Below are 17,189 nucleotides of genomic sequence, written 5' to 3'. Positions count from 1 at the left end.
AGCTGCTGGCTTGAACATATTCAAATTTGGCATTACAATGTATCTAAGTGCACTTTGTTGTATTTGTTGTACATTTATGAATTCATGTACTATGTCGTGTAGAGCTAGTGTGGGGTGGGAGGGGAGGGAAGTGGTCGCCACATGGGTGGGAGGGAGGGAGGACCTTTCTTGGTCCTAGTGGGGAAAATATACTCTGATGCTTTGTGTTTGTAATTGCAATGACCATTTGCTTTTGATTTGAAATGCGTACATCGCAGAGGCAGAGAAAGCCAACAAAGTATGGGAACCAGGAAATAATCAAACCACACACCAAACAACCAAATAAAATGACAAGTCCTGAAAGCAGAACAGACATATTTGTTTGGAAGTTAAAAGGTTGGGATGCAGTTGCAGGTGTGTTGAAAATCTCTGCAATAGAGTCCTTAAAAGTAGCGAGGGAGATAAATTTGTCCAGTTTCAAAGTCTTTTGCAGCTCGTTCCAGTTGCTGGGAGCAGCAAACTGGAAGGAGGACCGGCCCAAAGAGGAATCAGCACGGGGAACTTCTAGCAAGATATGGCGAGCAGCTCTGGTGTTATAGGGAGTGGATGAGAATTTGAACAAGTTTCAGTTTTTAAGACACTGTGCTCATTTCATGGACAGCAGGCTCATGTGAAAGAATTGAACAAACTTGAGCTGCCAGAGTAGTACTTCAGTGCTCAAAAAGAACAAACGTTATTTCAATCTGTCTGTCATGGCTGCCGGCTCAACACAGACTTCTTACTTCCCTTCTCGTATTCTTTAGGAAGGTTTTAAACATTCTTAGTTGATCAATTAGAATATATGATGAAAACAGTCACACTCACTTCAGCAGAAAGGCGTTAAGTGGCGACCTAGTACTTCCCAGACCTAGGACTAAATATTTAAATGATCTACAGTGTGCTATAGAGCCATATTTAACTGGAACAAGCTGCCAGTATCCACCAGGCTGGCAAAGAATAATTACACTTTCAAAAAGGCACTCAAAAGTGAACTGATGAAACGGACCATGTAAACTTTGATTTTATTTAACTGTTATAATTGGGGTTTTTTTTTTCTATGTTTATGTTTTTTGGTTTTTTTTCCACTGGATTTAGTTTAAATTAATTTGTTTCCTTTTATTATTATTATTATTATCATTGTCTTAATTATTATCGTTGTCTCTTATCTTATTATTGATTATTTGTATTGTATTGCTTTTTGTGAGGACCCCAGGAAGACTAGCTGTCATTAATTTGCCAGCTAATGGGGATCCTAATAAAAATTAAAAAAAAATAAAAAATAAAAAAATGTGTGCGTGTGAGTGTGCACCTCGTATTTGCCCTCGTTCTCCTTCTTGGCCTTGTCCACGTCCAGCATCAGGGCCCAGGCCTGGCCCCTCAGCTGCAGGGGGATGCCCTTATACACCCGCTTCACCATCTGACGGGACGGAGGAGGGAAGGAAAAGATAAACACCGTGTAAACAAAGCCAGAGGGTTCAGAGGGTCCAGAGGGCTGATGCTGATGCGGCGTGAGTCACTAGAAGGTTTAACCGCCTACTGTTCGCCTACTGCAGGACTCAGCATTACAGCAAAAGATGTTCACATTTGAACCATATTCATGTGCTGATGCATGAGTGTGTGTGTGTGTGTGTGTGTGTGTGTATGTGAGAGTGTGTGTCAGACCTGGATCAAATAGCTGTTGGAAATCATTCTCTTGTGTTTGTTTTGACCTGCATGGACCAGGTGGGTGAGTTGAAGCTGCACTGGGTATCGTCACACATTATTACACGGCTTTGTTGAATACTCGATTCTGATTGGTCAGTTGTGGCATTCTACGGTCTGTTGCTATGGACGCAGTTCTGATCATAGACTCTGGAGTGACCTGGATCGTATCAATCTGCAGAAAGAAGTCCGGTAAATTTTGTTGCTTTAATAATCAAATTAACAACGGGAGCTCCTCTCCTAGTTGCCTATCGCTAACTTAAGCGATAAGCAGTAGTGATATAATAATAGTAATATTGTTACCAGTTGTAACATTAGTAACAGTTGTGTTTCCAGGTGTGTCAACTGCAAAGCCCCGGAAAGAAGGGAACGTAGAGATGAATGAGGACAGAAAGGTCAACATCAATATTCCCAAAGAAGTCCCATTCACCTCGTCTCACTTCACCATCGATGGAAATGTTCAGTTTAAGGTGAATTATAACACTAAGTAGGCTAATCTTAAGAAGGCTACAGAGTTTACGTTGCTATGGACGCAGTTCCAGCCGTAGAATCTAACGGACTATTTTTTTTAGCGGAAGCAATAAAATCATTTTTAAATCAATAAAATGATTTTTTTGTTGTTATATTTAGTGTCAAATTATGTATTTCTTTAGTAAGTCCTGCATCACCCTGTCGGGGTTCATTTCGCAATAATGACCGGCTCGCTGTACATTACTTAGCGGCTCCAACCGGCAGTGAGAGGAAACAGTTTGAAAAACAAATTTGAACTTCAATACCCAGAAATCCTTTAGGGTGACATCACTAAACTGCAAACAGCACACCAAACTGGCTGTTTTATATATCAAAGGACACCAAATCTAACGTTGGTGAGTCCAGCTTCTGATTCTGCTTCTGCACACCACAATTTCATTTGGTCAATCTACAGCACCTCATGAGACGATCTTCTCTGCTTACAGAAAAATCCTATCTGGTGCAACTTTAATGTATTGGATAGTGTCGAGTAAAGTGCTGACCACAGCAAAATAGGCAAAAATGACAAAAATGTTTTCTCCTCTGTTAGTTTGCCTGTCTGTCTGTCTGTCTGTCTGTCAGCAAGATTTCTCCAATACTTAGAAACGGATTTCCATGAAGTTTGGTGGACAGATTGGCTTTGGGCCAAGGAGCAACTGATTCCATTTTGATGCTGATCCGGATCTGGGATTTCCACCATAAGATAATGACCTTTTTTTTTTTTTAGCCATATCTATGAAACTAGCAGAGATCGAGGCTTGACTCCAAATCCTAATGGGATGTTTGCAGGGTCAAGAATTCGATTGAACTCAAAACTGAAAGCGATAGGAATGATGTGTTCGGGTGTAACAGCGAGTCGGAGGATTGTTCAGCGTTGGCGGAGGTTCCAGTCTCATCCAGAGTGACTCAGGATGAGTCAGCAGGTCGGGGGTTCAGCATCTCGCTACGGGGAACTTGACTGGTGATGGACTCGACCTCGGCGGCTGCGGGGATCAAAATCTGTGACCTCCTGGCTACAAAAACCACTTCCAAACCACGGCGCCGACTTTTCGCATACTTTTCTGTAATTGTCTAAAACTCTCTGGCACTCGAGTAAGCTAAAATAAACCCAAAAAAAAAGTATTTCGCTGGGTCACGTGACCCGGGTCTGGAACGCGCGGGCTCGTACTCACCCTGTCGCTGTTCTTGTATTTATCCCACTTCTTCACCATCTTCAGCCATTTCTCCACTCGCTCTATCTCCAGCTGCTTCCGCTGTGAGGGAGACAGGAGCCGGTGAAGTGATGTACAGTGAGGCTCAGACACACATCTGCTAAACCCGCTTATCCCGGTTACTTCTGTTACTTATCTTGGGAGGTGAACTGGAACAGTGTATGACTAGTGAGTTTATGGCCCTCTCTGTCACTGGGAAGGTCCACTTATTATGGACTATAAGATTTTACAAGGTCTATGTCCAAATTATTTTTCCAGGGTATTTTCAGTATGTCCGGGACTCTCATGGCCTGAATACGAGGGCTAGTGTTATCTCACCTGAAACAACCCGATCTAAAAAGCAAAGTAGGGAGAAGTACATTTCTCTACACAGCGGGGGAGGAGTGGAATAAAATCCCCAAACGAAATTAAATCTGCCCATTCTCTGAATACTGCTAAAAAACAACTGAAAAAATGGATGCTGAGTAAGTCAGTATAGTGAAACATCTTTTCTAGGACAGTTCTAAGTTTGGACTGGTTTCTGAACTTGTGTGTTTTTTTTATTATTTTCATGATTTTATAATATTGATGTTTTTTTAGGTGTTTTAGTGTAAAAATTGGATATTAGTAGCATATACATGTCACTCCCTTTTCCTGCCTGCCTCCTAGCCTAGACCCCCAGGACCGCAATGGAAAGAAGTCATGTGACTTTATTGCGATATCCTGATGAATTTTAGTACTGTGTGTACATTTGTGTGAGCTTAGAATTCTAAGGTTCTATCTGCCTTCAGGATCGTTCTGAGATATTGAGCTTCAAAGGTTTCAGCATTCCATTGAGTAAAATGGAGATGGGTCCTTTTGTTTTAGAAATGACAGACTCAAAAATCATTATTTTCAAAAAATAACACCACACATATGTCAACAGGCACTCATAGAATGGGTTCATGCGACTAACTCAGTTTTGACAAAAAGGTCAGATAGAACCTTATAATACCAAGGTCACGTATTGTATTTTTAATTTATCGAATAAAATCAATCAATCAATCAATCCCTGCGTTAGTATGTGCATCCCAATGCATGTGTGTGTGTCCACTGGCTAAATGTGTTTTGGTTAAATGGGTAAATGTGTGTTTTTTTCCCGGTTAAACAGCAGCAGAGTGGGAGAGGTGTGGGAGGGAGCACAGGGTTATGGATGGGCCGGGCTGGAGGATCAACTCTCTGGTAATGGATATCCAGAGAATGTCATGCATCTTACACACACACACACGCACACACACACACACACTGAGAGAGGTCAGCTATGAAAGTCACAGTATGAACTTTGTAGGGTTAGGATGAATACATCGTGAAAAAATGATCTTTTCCACTGTTTTATGAATGATAAATGATCTTATTCAGGGATTCTGATGCTTATATATTTTTCATGTGTTCGGTTTTTATCTACAGTGTTTGTTCCATGTCATTTTTTTTTACCCTTGTGTTTACCTGACTGCATAACCACTTTCACTTTGGGACAGTAAAGATATTGAACTTGAACTTGAACTTGTTTATTTGACATTATATTATTTTTTGGCAGTTTAACTGAGCTGGATGTTTGGTCATTTAAACTGCAGCCTGGTGACAGTCGAATGGTGAAGCAGCAGCAGAGACAGAAATAGATTTAAACTACTATTTATAGTTATTAAAAAAAAAATCAAAGAGGATCCCAGGCACTCTGTCTGCAATACAGTTTAAAGCCTTTATTTATTTAACATTGGCAATTGAATATTTAAAAAAAAAAAAAAAAATGACCCACCCATTTCAGCTCAAATCTGCTTTGATTTTTAATACAGTGTGGTAATACCCATTCTTTATCCACGGACATTTCTGCTACCAAGAATCCTCCTAATCTGTTCCGAAATGTTAAATCCTGTTTGACTTCAAATTTATTTAAAGTCTGAACAGAGCCGACGTTTCCAGGATGGGTTTTGTCCCGTCTGGAAATGCACTGTGACCAGAGTCTTGTTTTATTATTGGCTGTGAGGACTTATATTAATATTTAAAATGTAAAAAAAAAATGCCCCTTTCTTGCCCATTTAAAACCTACATGTCAAATCAAGTCATCACCTCTATACCATGTGTGTTTGTCAGGTGTTGTGCCAGAATTTGCATCCCCTAAAATTGTGTTTCCCCCCCTGCTGGTGTGTCTCCACCTAGAGACAAAAGGCCAGGAAACAAAATGACAAAATAATTCAAATAATTTCAATTTCAACAATGTATTGTTTTCCTATCAGTGCCTTTTAACCGAACAGAAATGATGCTTATTTGTGTTATTTATATTATCTTTCCATATCAAACCACAAGTATCTATTGATTCTACAAGGATGTTGTCATTTACTTGTCATTTATTAAACTCATTTCCCCACCACACTTTCCTCGTACAGTGGGAACACAGGAGGACACGTGTCCAGGGAACACACAGTTTTTAGGGGATACAAATTTTGGCGCAACACCGGTTCCTCTTTCCATGGAGGAATACATCGGGGATCACGATACATATGATGAGGATTAGCCGACAGGAGGATGCCTCACCTTCTCCTCCTGCGCGGTCGGGGCTGGCAGCTCGTCCTCGCTGGGGGGGGAAAAAAAAAAAAAGAGAGAGAGACAAAAACCGATCAGATGCAAAGACAGAAAGTAGGAAAGTAGCAGGAACAGAAAACGCAGGACGGACTCACTGCATGAAGCCGAAGCGGTCGGTGACTCTGTAGATGCTGTAGTCGGCATCTTCCCAGGGGTCGATCTCCACCCCCTCCTGCCGGCCCTGCAGGTTGCCACACACACACACACACACACACACACACACACACGGGTACACACAAGAATGCATGCATGCACACCAAGGATATTATAGTTAACGACCTGAAACCAAGACCACAATTAGGCATGAACACACATTTTAGTGAACTGACCCACTGAGCAATTTTACGTTGATTAGACGTTTAAAACACGTCTAAATGGCCCATAGAGTCTAGGCTAAATTAAGTTTAAATGAGGTTGAAAAGTGAAAGTTTATTAGATGTCTATACAATATTATCCTAGGACTATATGAGAGCTACGCATAGACGCAATGTTGAAATTACTTCTTGTGCTCAGATATTATCTTGTAGGCTAGTCTACAGGACTTCTCTGGTGCATATTTTTGGTATTTACAGATGTTTATTCATTGTAATAATGTATTTACTGCTTGGTCTAAAATAGGTCTATATATAGCCGTAATGATCCTGGGCTATATGAGAGATAAAGCATAGACGAGACGTTGAAATCATGTCTTTTGCTCAGTGGCCTGCCTCCAAAACTAACTGAGCTAAAATAAAAATTAACCAAATTTCACTTCTGCCAGTTGCCTTACTGTCAGTGAGCTGGAGAAAGAATCCTGTTGTCATAAATGGGCTCTGATCAACTATCAATACATTATCAATACACTGATGCCTCCTGTGTACATCCAAGGAGCTGCTACCAACAACCAACTGAACATTAATGAACCTAAAAACTAAACTAAAACTAGCAAATGTCATTTGACGAGTAACTGAAACTAAACTGAGATGGAAGTCAAATTTCAAAATTAAACAAAAATATAAACTGAAAGAAATTGTAAAACTATAACAAACTATAACGCACACGCATACAAGCATGCACACACACAAGTCACACATTAGCACACACACACACACACACAGATTGGCAGAGAAGTCAGACACTAGCACACACACACACACACACACACACACACTGCAGTGAACCAAGCAAACACAATCATCTTTAATGAAGTCAAACTGGAACTCCATGCATAATCTACACAGTCTACAATAAACTGTGGAATTATCTCCCAGTCTGGCGAGCCAATCAAAACACACACACACACACACACACACACACACACACACACACTCAGAATCTGCATTAGCCAGCACAAAAATTTGGTAATAGTGTTTCTATAATGGAAAATCCATTTAGAAATGTTGAGGCAACAGTTTGGTCCCGATGTTGACATAACAGACACGGGGCTAATCCTCCAGCAGCCAACCGGAGAGAGGCTTTTCACTCCGCTCTGTGGTTGGCCTGCCTGTCTGGAAGGCAGCCAATTAGACGCCTGGTTTCAGAGCGGGGGGGGGGGGGGGGGGGGGGGGGGGGGGGGGGGGGGGGAGAAGAGGGTCAGAGGAGAACTATATGCAGTCTGCGAGCCTCGAGGCCCCGCGAGTGATGTCAGCTTTATGAAAGTGAGCGGGCTAAAAATACTTTCCTTACTGAGGCTGTTTGAGAGAGGGAGAGAGAGAGAGAGAGAGAGAGAGAGAGAGAGAGAGAGAGAGAGAGAGAGATGAAGGCCACCAGGTTGAAAGTTACCAAGTTTTTGTGACCAAATTGGTGAAATTGAGATCTGTCTCCGCGTGAGTGCTGCCTCGTGTCTTTGGACAATAGTTTTTGAATACATTTGAATTTCATATGCTCATATTGAGCCATTTGATTTCAAAAATGTAATTTTTTAAGGCGGCATTAGAAATTGAACGTGATTTTTATTGAATTCAGCTTGTAACTGAGCTCTCTGAAACACAGCCAGGGGCCGAGGAACAGCGAATGAGATCCTGGTACTGGTGCTGCTACGTTCTGGTTTCAGTACTTTCACGAGCTCCTCTTCATCAGGACCTCGTTGAACAATGTGTGCGAAAAAAAAAAGACGGAAGCCACATCAGAGAGCTTATATGTCTGGAACTGGTCACAGTACCGGGTAAAAAACTAGTAGAAGTCCCGGTACGCTCTCTGACGTGCTGGGATCTGAATCTGTGCTCGTTTGCTTTTCCTCAGACCCCCGGATGTCTCAGAGAGCTCAGTCTGAATTGAGGAAACCGAATTTGAAATGATGGCTAAAAGGTAGATAAATAACAATCGCATTCAATTTCAAATTGTGCCTCACAAATTCACTTTTTTAATTTATATAGTTTGTTTGTTTGTTTTTTTTGTTTTTTTTTGTGAATTTTGTATTTTTTTTATTTTTTTTAAATTTTATTTATTAATTTATTTTCTTTCTTTCTTTTTCTTTTTTCCTTCTTTTTTGTGTTGTACTTCTTTATCTTGCTGTTATGGGAGTATATGTCTGTTGTACTTTTGTTCTGAAAAACGGAATAAACTATAAATCATAAAAAAAAAAAAATTAAAAAAAAATTCACTTTTTTTTTAAGTCATTCCAAAAATAGGGTTCAGCCTGAGCGTGACTAATTCAAATGGATGCCGGTCAAACCATCATCCAGGCAGAGGAGGAGGAGGAGGATCCAGCAAGTCTCCAGAGGACGGTGTCCAATCCACCGCTGCCGAGTGTGTCACAGCTGTTGCTATGGCTAGACAGGTCACCCCCCCCCCACCCCCACCCCCAAACCCCCCATCCCCCCCGCTCTGCTCCAAGCCTCTGAGCTAAATTTAACTCCTAGCTATCACTGTCTCCCCCCCCCACCCCACCCCACCCCACCCCATCTCTTCTTCTGCATCAGAAGTTTACAATTTCCATTCTTTTTTTCGTTTTTATTTTGACATTTCATGATTTCTTGGTATTATAAGGTTCTATCTGACCTTTTTTGTCAAAACTGAGTAGAGTCACATGAACCTATTCTGTGAGTGCCTGTTTGACATAATGTGTGGTGTTATTTTTTTTTGAAAATGATGATTTTGGAGTCTGTAATTTCGAAAACAAAAGGACCCATCTCCATTTAACTCAATGGATGCTGACAACTTTGAAGCTCAATATCTCAGAACTATCCTGAAGGCAGATAGAACCTTATAATTCTAAGCTCACGGTTTTTTGGTTTTCAAATGGCGTTTGCTAGCTGCCCCCCCCCACCCACGATGAGGGGAATGATGTGTCGTTTTACTCTTCAAAAATTACAGTTATCTGCCAAAGGGGGGGGGGGTGGGGGGGGGGGGGGGGGGGGGTGATATAATTTGTTTGTTCATCCATGTCTCGCGCAAAATTTCAGATACCACTGACAAGGAAGGGACAAGGGACTCACAAGGGACTTCATCATTCATGGGGGACGACAAGTTTGCTGTTGCCTTGTTTTAGTTTTAGCTTTCATTTTCATAAACAGTTTTAGTTTAGTGTTTTTATTTAGTTTAAGTTTCTGACTAGTCGTGTGTATGGAGTGTGCTGGTAGTTCCAGTTCGTTTTGGAGGCAGACTGTTAAGTTTCTATTTATTTTTTCCATTAGGTTTAGTTTTTAGTTTCTATCTCAGTTCACTAAAGCAATTTCCCATGCCTCGCTTTAGTCTTCATTTTTTCACTAGAATATTCTTGGTACTCATATTCTCTGATCGCATCAAACCACAGGCACAAACGTGTTATTAAGGCTTTTTTGGCAACACACACACACACACACACACACACAGAGTATTGCCCTCTACACATGCAGCGATGCACCGCACACAAACAAAAACACACATTTGAATTCACACTTAGTTTCTCCCCTGTGTCCTGCTGAGCTCGTCTGCTGGGCTTTTTAACCACGAGCTCAACCAAGTGTGAAGTGTTCCTCCTGCATGGCAGATGAAGAACACACAGCACAGGAGGTTGACGTGGCCACACTTCTCACACCATGTTGCTTCTCAACACCATCCATCAGCTGCAGTCACCACTCCAGTGACACTTATGACACATTTTGTGTTTTCAATGCACATAAGAAAAATTGTTGAATATTTACTCAGAACTAGAGCTGGGCGATATGAACAAAATTGATATCACGATATATATATCTAACAATATCGGCTGACATGCAAAATTACATGTTAAATAATCAAATTGATGTTCATTCCATTGAATTGCGTGGTAATATAAAGTATGATTAAACTCATTTTAAAATAACATTCCCTTATTGGTTTCAGATCTCATTTTGTGACAGAATTTATTCATTATTTGCTTTTTATCATAAATTTAGACAACAGAATGTGTATCACGATAACTCAATATCACTATTTCATCACAATATGATTCTATTTAAACAATAAAAAATACTGTATTATTGCCCCGGGCCATTATCAGAACACAGTGTGTGAGAACACAAGAGAAAACAGATTGGACAACATGAATCATGTTGGAAGCTCACTCACCGTAGCATACTTCAAGATGATGTCAGCACGTTCCTCTGCTATTAGAGTCTCAATGTCTTTCTTCATGTCAATATCTGGAGGAGAGAGGAGGAAGGCATGAGAACAAGAAGAAGAAGATGATTCAAGGCAAAAAAAAAATAAAAAAATAAAAAAAACTGATGGATGTGGGCGACTCTTTGGCGGACTGAGCCGGGCCTGCTTCACACCGAGCCACACAGTGACCATTATGACTGTTATGTAATGACTTCACCGGTCCATCATCATCATCATCATCATCACACAGCAGGCAGCTGATCAGATAAGTCCCATGATGCCTCGCTGTGCGCTGGGGAGTCAGTGTTCCCAGGCAGCAGAGAGCATCTCAGATAAAGGATGTTGGCTTTGCTTCAGACAGTTGGTTCACTCTGCTGCCATTGTCTCTCATAAACCCCCCCCCCCACACACACACACACACATACACACACACACTCCCACCCTCCCACTTCCTGTGTGTGTTCACCTCTATTTCTCACCAGAATAAGCAACAACCCACTGGTCAGCTCCCTTATACAGCCATGAAACCAAATTTTAAAGGTGCATCCAGTATAATAATAATAATAGTAATTAATAGACTTTATTTGTACAGCACCTTTCTTAACAGTGTTACAAAATGCAGCAGTACGAATAGAATAGAATAGAATAGAATAGAATAGAATGATCTTTATTGTCATTATAGACTTGTGCAAGTACAACTTAAAAATAAAAGGCACTAGTTAAATTAAATTTACACATTTACACATTTACAAAGCTTGAATGGTTCTAAAGATGAATAACACAAAAAGGATCAGAGAACGTAATGATAAAGTAAAATATAAGGATTATTAGTATGATTACTTATTATTTACGTATGATTATTTATGTCCCAGAGCACAAACTGACTATAATATCTCTGTGGGGGATGATAAGGTAGACAGTCAGCACATATGACTCAACAGTTAACTCGGCCAGGTGCAGATTAATTTCTGCCTTTCAGGACTCATTTTTCTGTTCTGGCTCGCTCTCAGAACACATTTTCGTTCTCAAGCCGAAGACGCAAATGACAAAGCGGGGACATCAGCATGGTGACATCTCCCCTCTTCTGCTGGACGTCTCTCCACTGTGAAAATGTGACTTTTGTTATTTCTGTATTTCCGCCCAACGGTCGATAAAAAAGGGCTTTCAGCACAAATAACGCGTCTGATGGGGAGCAAGAAATGCCCAGGTGCTCGAGGACAGAATGTGTAAAAAAAAAAAAAACACATGACTGAATCAGCTCTTGAATCGTGGCTCTACTGGTTATGAAAACACACACACACGGCGCTTCTGTCAGAGTGTGAGTGGGCAGGTTGTGTCCATCAGAGGGAGAGATGGGGTAATATGAGAAAGCTGCACTGAGCTGCTCTGTCTGCTGCAGGCATCAGTAATATAAGCCTCCTGGGAACAATCAACCTGCCAATGTTCAAAATGCTGTACCCTATCACCCCCCCCCACACACACACACACACACACACACACACACAGATGGTCGTCCGCCTCACACCGCACAAACAGACAATGCTATGTTCACCAACACTTGGGTGTTATGAGAGGAAACAAGACTTCGATGGACATTTTATGAATATGAATGTTTTCTGTTATTGTCATGGCACTTGTGAGCTCACTGGAGATGTTTCACTGCTTAAAGGGAAACTTAAGCCTTGAATCCTCTTCCACTGTTAGATATCTGTGATGTCCAACACATTCTAGGAGTTATTTTGCGATGGAACCCTAACCCTAACCCTAACCCTAACCTTCTAACCCTAACCCTAACCCTCTAACCCTAACCCTAACCCTCTAACCCTAACCCTAACCCTAACCCTAACCCTAACCCTAACCCTTACTTTTTTGGTTGAACCCACTTTCCCTCAACCTGCCTCGTCTACTTCGACTTCAGTTAGCGATTTACTACATTTCCCAGAATGCCTTTCGACAACCCCCCCAGAAAAGGGGCGTGAACGTGTTACTTTCAGCTGTGGGTTTTACATGTAGGTGGAGAGAGATAACAGCAAGAGAGCCAGAGTTTTGAAGAAAGTGAAGGAAAAAACAGTCGCTCCTTCACTCAAACCCCCAACCTGTCTCTCTGCTGCATTGCATTCTGGTCTCTCTCCTGCTCCTGTGGGTGGAGAAACTGGTCTCTTTCCTCTTCTACGATGGATCTCTCCCTGTATGATTGTTGAACGTCTCTCGGTGGCAAAATGGCGGCTCTAGAAAGAAGCCCCTCGCTCTTTGATTCTGAGGGACTGACACCCAAAACCTGACGTTTACCTGCTGAGGTTTTACATCCTGAAACATTTTCTCATATCAAACTCCACTGGAGCTGCTGGAAACATCTGGAAGTGATGTCATCTCGTCTACGATTGGCTGGTTATCCACAGGAAGAAGAAAAATACAACAAACGACTAAGTGCACCAAGAAATAGACGGTACAAATAGCTGTTTCTTTCATGTTAAAGTGTTTTATGGTGGATTTTTCTTTTCACATCAAGTCTGTATGAACCACATCTGACTGCAGCAGCACAACAGCCAGAAGAGAACAAGGCAGATTCCTCTATGAAAGACTGGGAGCATTGTGGATTTAGAGAACAAAATGTTAGTTCTCTCTCCAGTCTGACCTCATCTTCTTTAAAAAAAAACAAAAAACAAAAGCTGGTACGGTACGATACGGTTTGGTATGGTAAGATATGGTCTGCTATGGCATGGCATGGCATGGCATGGCGGGGTATGATATGGTACCATCCATCAGGACCACTTTAGTGTCTTGTCAGAGCGATGCACGCAATCCCAGCCGGAGCCCGGCGGGCCGCTTGCTAAATTCTCTCCAAACAAAGCGACGGGGGTATTAATCCTGGATAATCCACATTCTCTATAGGGATCTTTCCCCATGGCAGGGTCATAATCTGGACGCCACCGCAGGACACACCAGCCGTCTGGATTAGGAATGTCTCTAAAGCAGGATTACGCAATGAAAGTCTGTTATTCCCCAAACTGGAAGCGAGAGGAACAAAGAACCATGGTCATCTGGTGATCTGTGGCAGCACTAATGGACTGATGCTTCATTTACAATTGTATGGAATCATCTCCACTGGTACTACTAGCAGTGTGGTGCCATATACCGTAGATTATCTTCATTATCGATAGATTAATCGATAATAATCGTTAGTTGCAGCCCTAGTGAGGAACATTCTCCACCAAAGCATCTGCCTTTGGAGCTGCTGCTGGGATTTTGCCTGTGCACTGATACTGAATACACAGTGTATTGATCCTAAGATGCTTCCACACCAAGACACCAAGACACTAAGACAGACCCAAGTTCTCTCCAAGGCGGTCTGAATGTCTGAATGTGGGTTAACCAGGCTGAATAATTCAGTGAGGTGGAGCATGGAGCTCCTGTCTGGCAGACGGTCAGTGACACAGTTAGATCACAGCAGGGGAGACGGTGGCTTCAGCAGAGGAGTTAGACTGATATATCAGGAGAATATTGGTCTTTTTTTTAACAGATCTGATATCAGTCAGTGAGTCAGTCAGTCAGTGTCTCCAGCTCTAACATGACGCAGGCTCCTTCTGACCACAGCTGCACAAACACAGCCTGGAAAACCTGACATGGCATTTGATTTTCTTATTATTCATATTTTATTTGTTTATTTAATGGTTCCATTGTGGTTTTTTTCTAAACTAATCCTTCCTATAAAGGCAGTAATGTAGAGTTCCCCTGCCATAGAATTGGTGGTGGGGGTGGGGGGGGGTTACCCTGCCTTAAAGAGCTGCTGACACTAAAATAATTTCATCAGTCTTGGTTTCAATGGAGAGTTTTAGTGTCCCATGATGCTCTAAATCAGTGATTCTCAACCTTTTTCATATCGAGGACCCCTGATTTAGTCCACATTAGGGCCACAGACCCCCATTTGATGAGATTTTGTCTCTCGGACCCAAATCTGAGAATATCTTTATTGTTAGATATGATTTTGTCCAAAATCCCATGACTTGTATTGTAGGCAGGGAGATAACAGTGACACTATGATCAAAACAGTAATTCTTCTACATTCTCTAATTGTGTTAACTTTCTTTAAATTAAATAATGCTGAAGTTTAACAATTCATCAGTTTTCTGGAACCCACTCAAGGACCCCTAGTGGTCCCCGGACCCCACGTTAAGAACCCCTACTCGAAATGATGTTTCAGAGGATTTTTGTTGCTGGAGTGCCAAAGACAGTTTTCCATTGCATGTCCATTACCAGTCAAAAGTTTGGACTACTATGTTTTTCATTATTATCTTGAAATGTATTTATTAGACAAATATAAACAGTGAAGTTGATGCCTATGTATGAATTTCTTTCCAAAGCCTTTGCCTTTCCATCAAGGCAAAGGGCGGCTACTTTAAAGAATCTAAAATATAAGATAGTTTTGGTCGCTGCATAATTCCATTTGTGTTATTTCATAGTTTTGATGTCTTCACTGTTATTCTAAAATGTGGAAAATAGTAAAAATAAAGAAAAATGTGGTGTGACTTTTGACCGGTAGGGTAATATAGTGGACAATGAAGATTTATCTAGACATTTGGATGAAGAACATACAGTAGCCATTTGCCACTCTGCCCTGCTGAAGACAGACTGGTCAGTGGAGCTTCACACAGTCGGTCGGGATAAAGAAACGGTGACAGCCTCCGGTCCGCCTCTGAGGCTCCGAGGCTGTAAATGTGAGCGGAGCGTCATCTGGGGCATATGGCAGAGGCCGCATGTGGTCGGCGCGCTAAATCATAGAGGAGCTTTGGCAAAACTCCCAGCATGCAGGGTGGAGGCCCCGGACCGGGACAGCCCAGACCGGACCGGACAGGACAGGACAGGACGGCAGCTATTACATGACCTGACAGACAGACAGGCGAGCAAGTGAGACCTCTTTCCACTGGTGGATCACACACTCTTACAGACGCTGAACACACACACACACACACATGCATGCAGAACACACACACACACACACACACACACACACTGTATATGGCTGCAGGATCTACCAGTGGAAACCGACTAACTGTTCATCTGCCTGTTATTACTTTATCAGACAGTTAGCTGTTCTCCACTGGTAGATAACACATACACACACACACACACACACTCATGTAATCTATATACATGACACACACACACACACACACACACACACACACACACACACACAAACAAATGCACTCTTGCAGATATGAGCAGCTGTTTCCACTGCTAGATAATACACACACAAAAATGGCACTCATATCCATATGCAACACACACACACACACGCTCACATTCAGTACACACATGCACAATCGCGTGCACACCTCAAAGTACACACACACACACACACACACACACCGCAGCAGCCGTCTTGGGTTTCTGCCGCTGCCGTAAATGAGACGTTACTCCGTGTTGAACAACTCAACTCTTGTTATTCCAGCTATTAGACTTCAACCGTTCCCGGCAGGCCCGTGCAGCCTGCATTCCTTGACACCCAGCGCGCGGTGATGGCTGATGGGATGCTGCCGATACCGTCCGCTGACTGGAAAGACTACAAAATTATTTGGCAGGAGAAACTGAAAAAAAAAAGGTCATTTTGTCCCCACATCATGTTGGATGGTAAACAAACCCGCAAGGCTCCGTAAATACCGAGGCGGCGCTGCAGCCCGACGCGCGATCCTTTATTCTAATGATAATAATAAAATAGCGGCGTGACAGCTGTGGAGAAACGTCGGGGAAAAACAAAGGGGGAAAATAATGTAATTACCGTTTCTCTCGGGTGTATTTCTGCGCTATCCGTGCAGTAACAAAGCTCCGGTTCCTCTAGGCATTCTCCGGTCGCTCGTGAAGCCGCAGATCCAGCAGAGCGAACCACCGAGTTGACAACAATAGCCTTTCTCCGTCAATCCATAGGTTACCATCAGAGAGCACACATACACACACACACGTACACACACATACGGAGTCACATACACATACACACACACACACACGGGCTCCAGCAGCAGACGGGATAGGCTCCTGGTCCAGGGATCGGAGCCGCGTACTGAGCAGGCGCCGCAGCGTGGCACAAGTCAGCGGTATGTGAGGTTTATGATCCGGGCCTTAAAGACACAGTCGGACCGAGACCGAGGCTGGTCCGCTCCGTCACCACAGAGGCTGAGAAAGGTTTCCGTCTGGCGCCATCTGCCGGTCTGAGGCAGTACTGGAGTCTGCGGGACTTCCTTCCAACCAGAGACCACAGCAGGCATTTATTTTACCAGGCAGAAAGAAACCAATTTTTTTTTTTTTTTTTTTTTTTTGACATCTTTATTGACAATAGAAATCACATACAAACAAAGAAGTCATGAATACAGACAAAACAACACCAGAGCCAGGGGGAATCTTCTAAGTGAAAACATTAAACAAAGAACACAAATAGATTGTTTTTGCAGCTTTCTAATTTTTTGAGTTAAAAATGGTTTTAATGTACTGTTTGGTTTTATTTTCAAATACTATAAATAAAGGTTTAGAATGGCTACATTTGGATTTATGAATATGAAATTTTGCTAAAATAATCATCAAATTGATTATATATAATTCTTTAAGTTTATTACT

The sequence above is a fragment of the Centroberyx affinis genome, unplaced genomic scaffold (genome assembly GCF_046629955.1).
Source record: "Centroberyx affinis isolate AG114_WGS23_722 - 3 ecotype Tasmania unplaced genomic scaffold, CSIRO-AGI_Caff_v1 ptg007686l_1, whole genome shotgun sequence".
Classification (NCBI taxonomy): Eukaryota; Metazoa; Chordata; class Actinopteri; order Beryciformes; family Berycidae; genus Centroberyx; species Centroberyx affinis.
Note: the sequence above shows the minus strand (reverse complement) of the source record.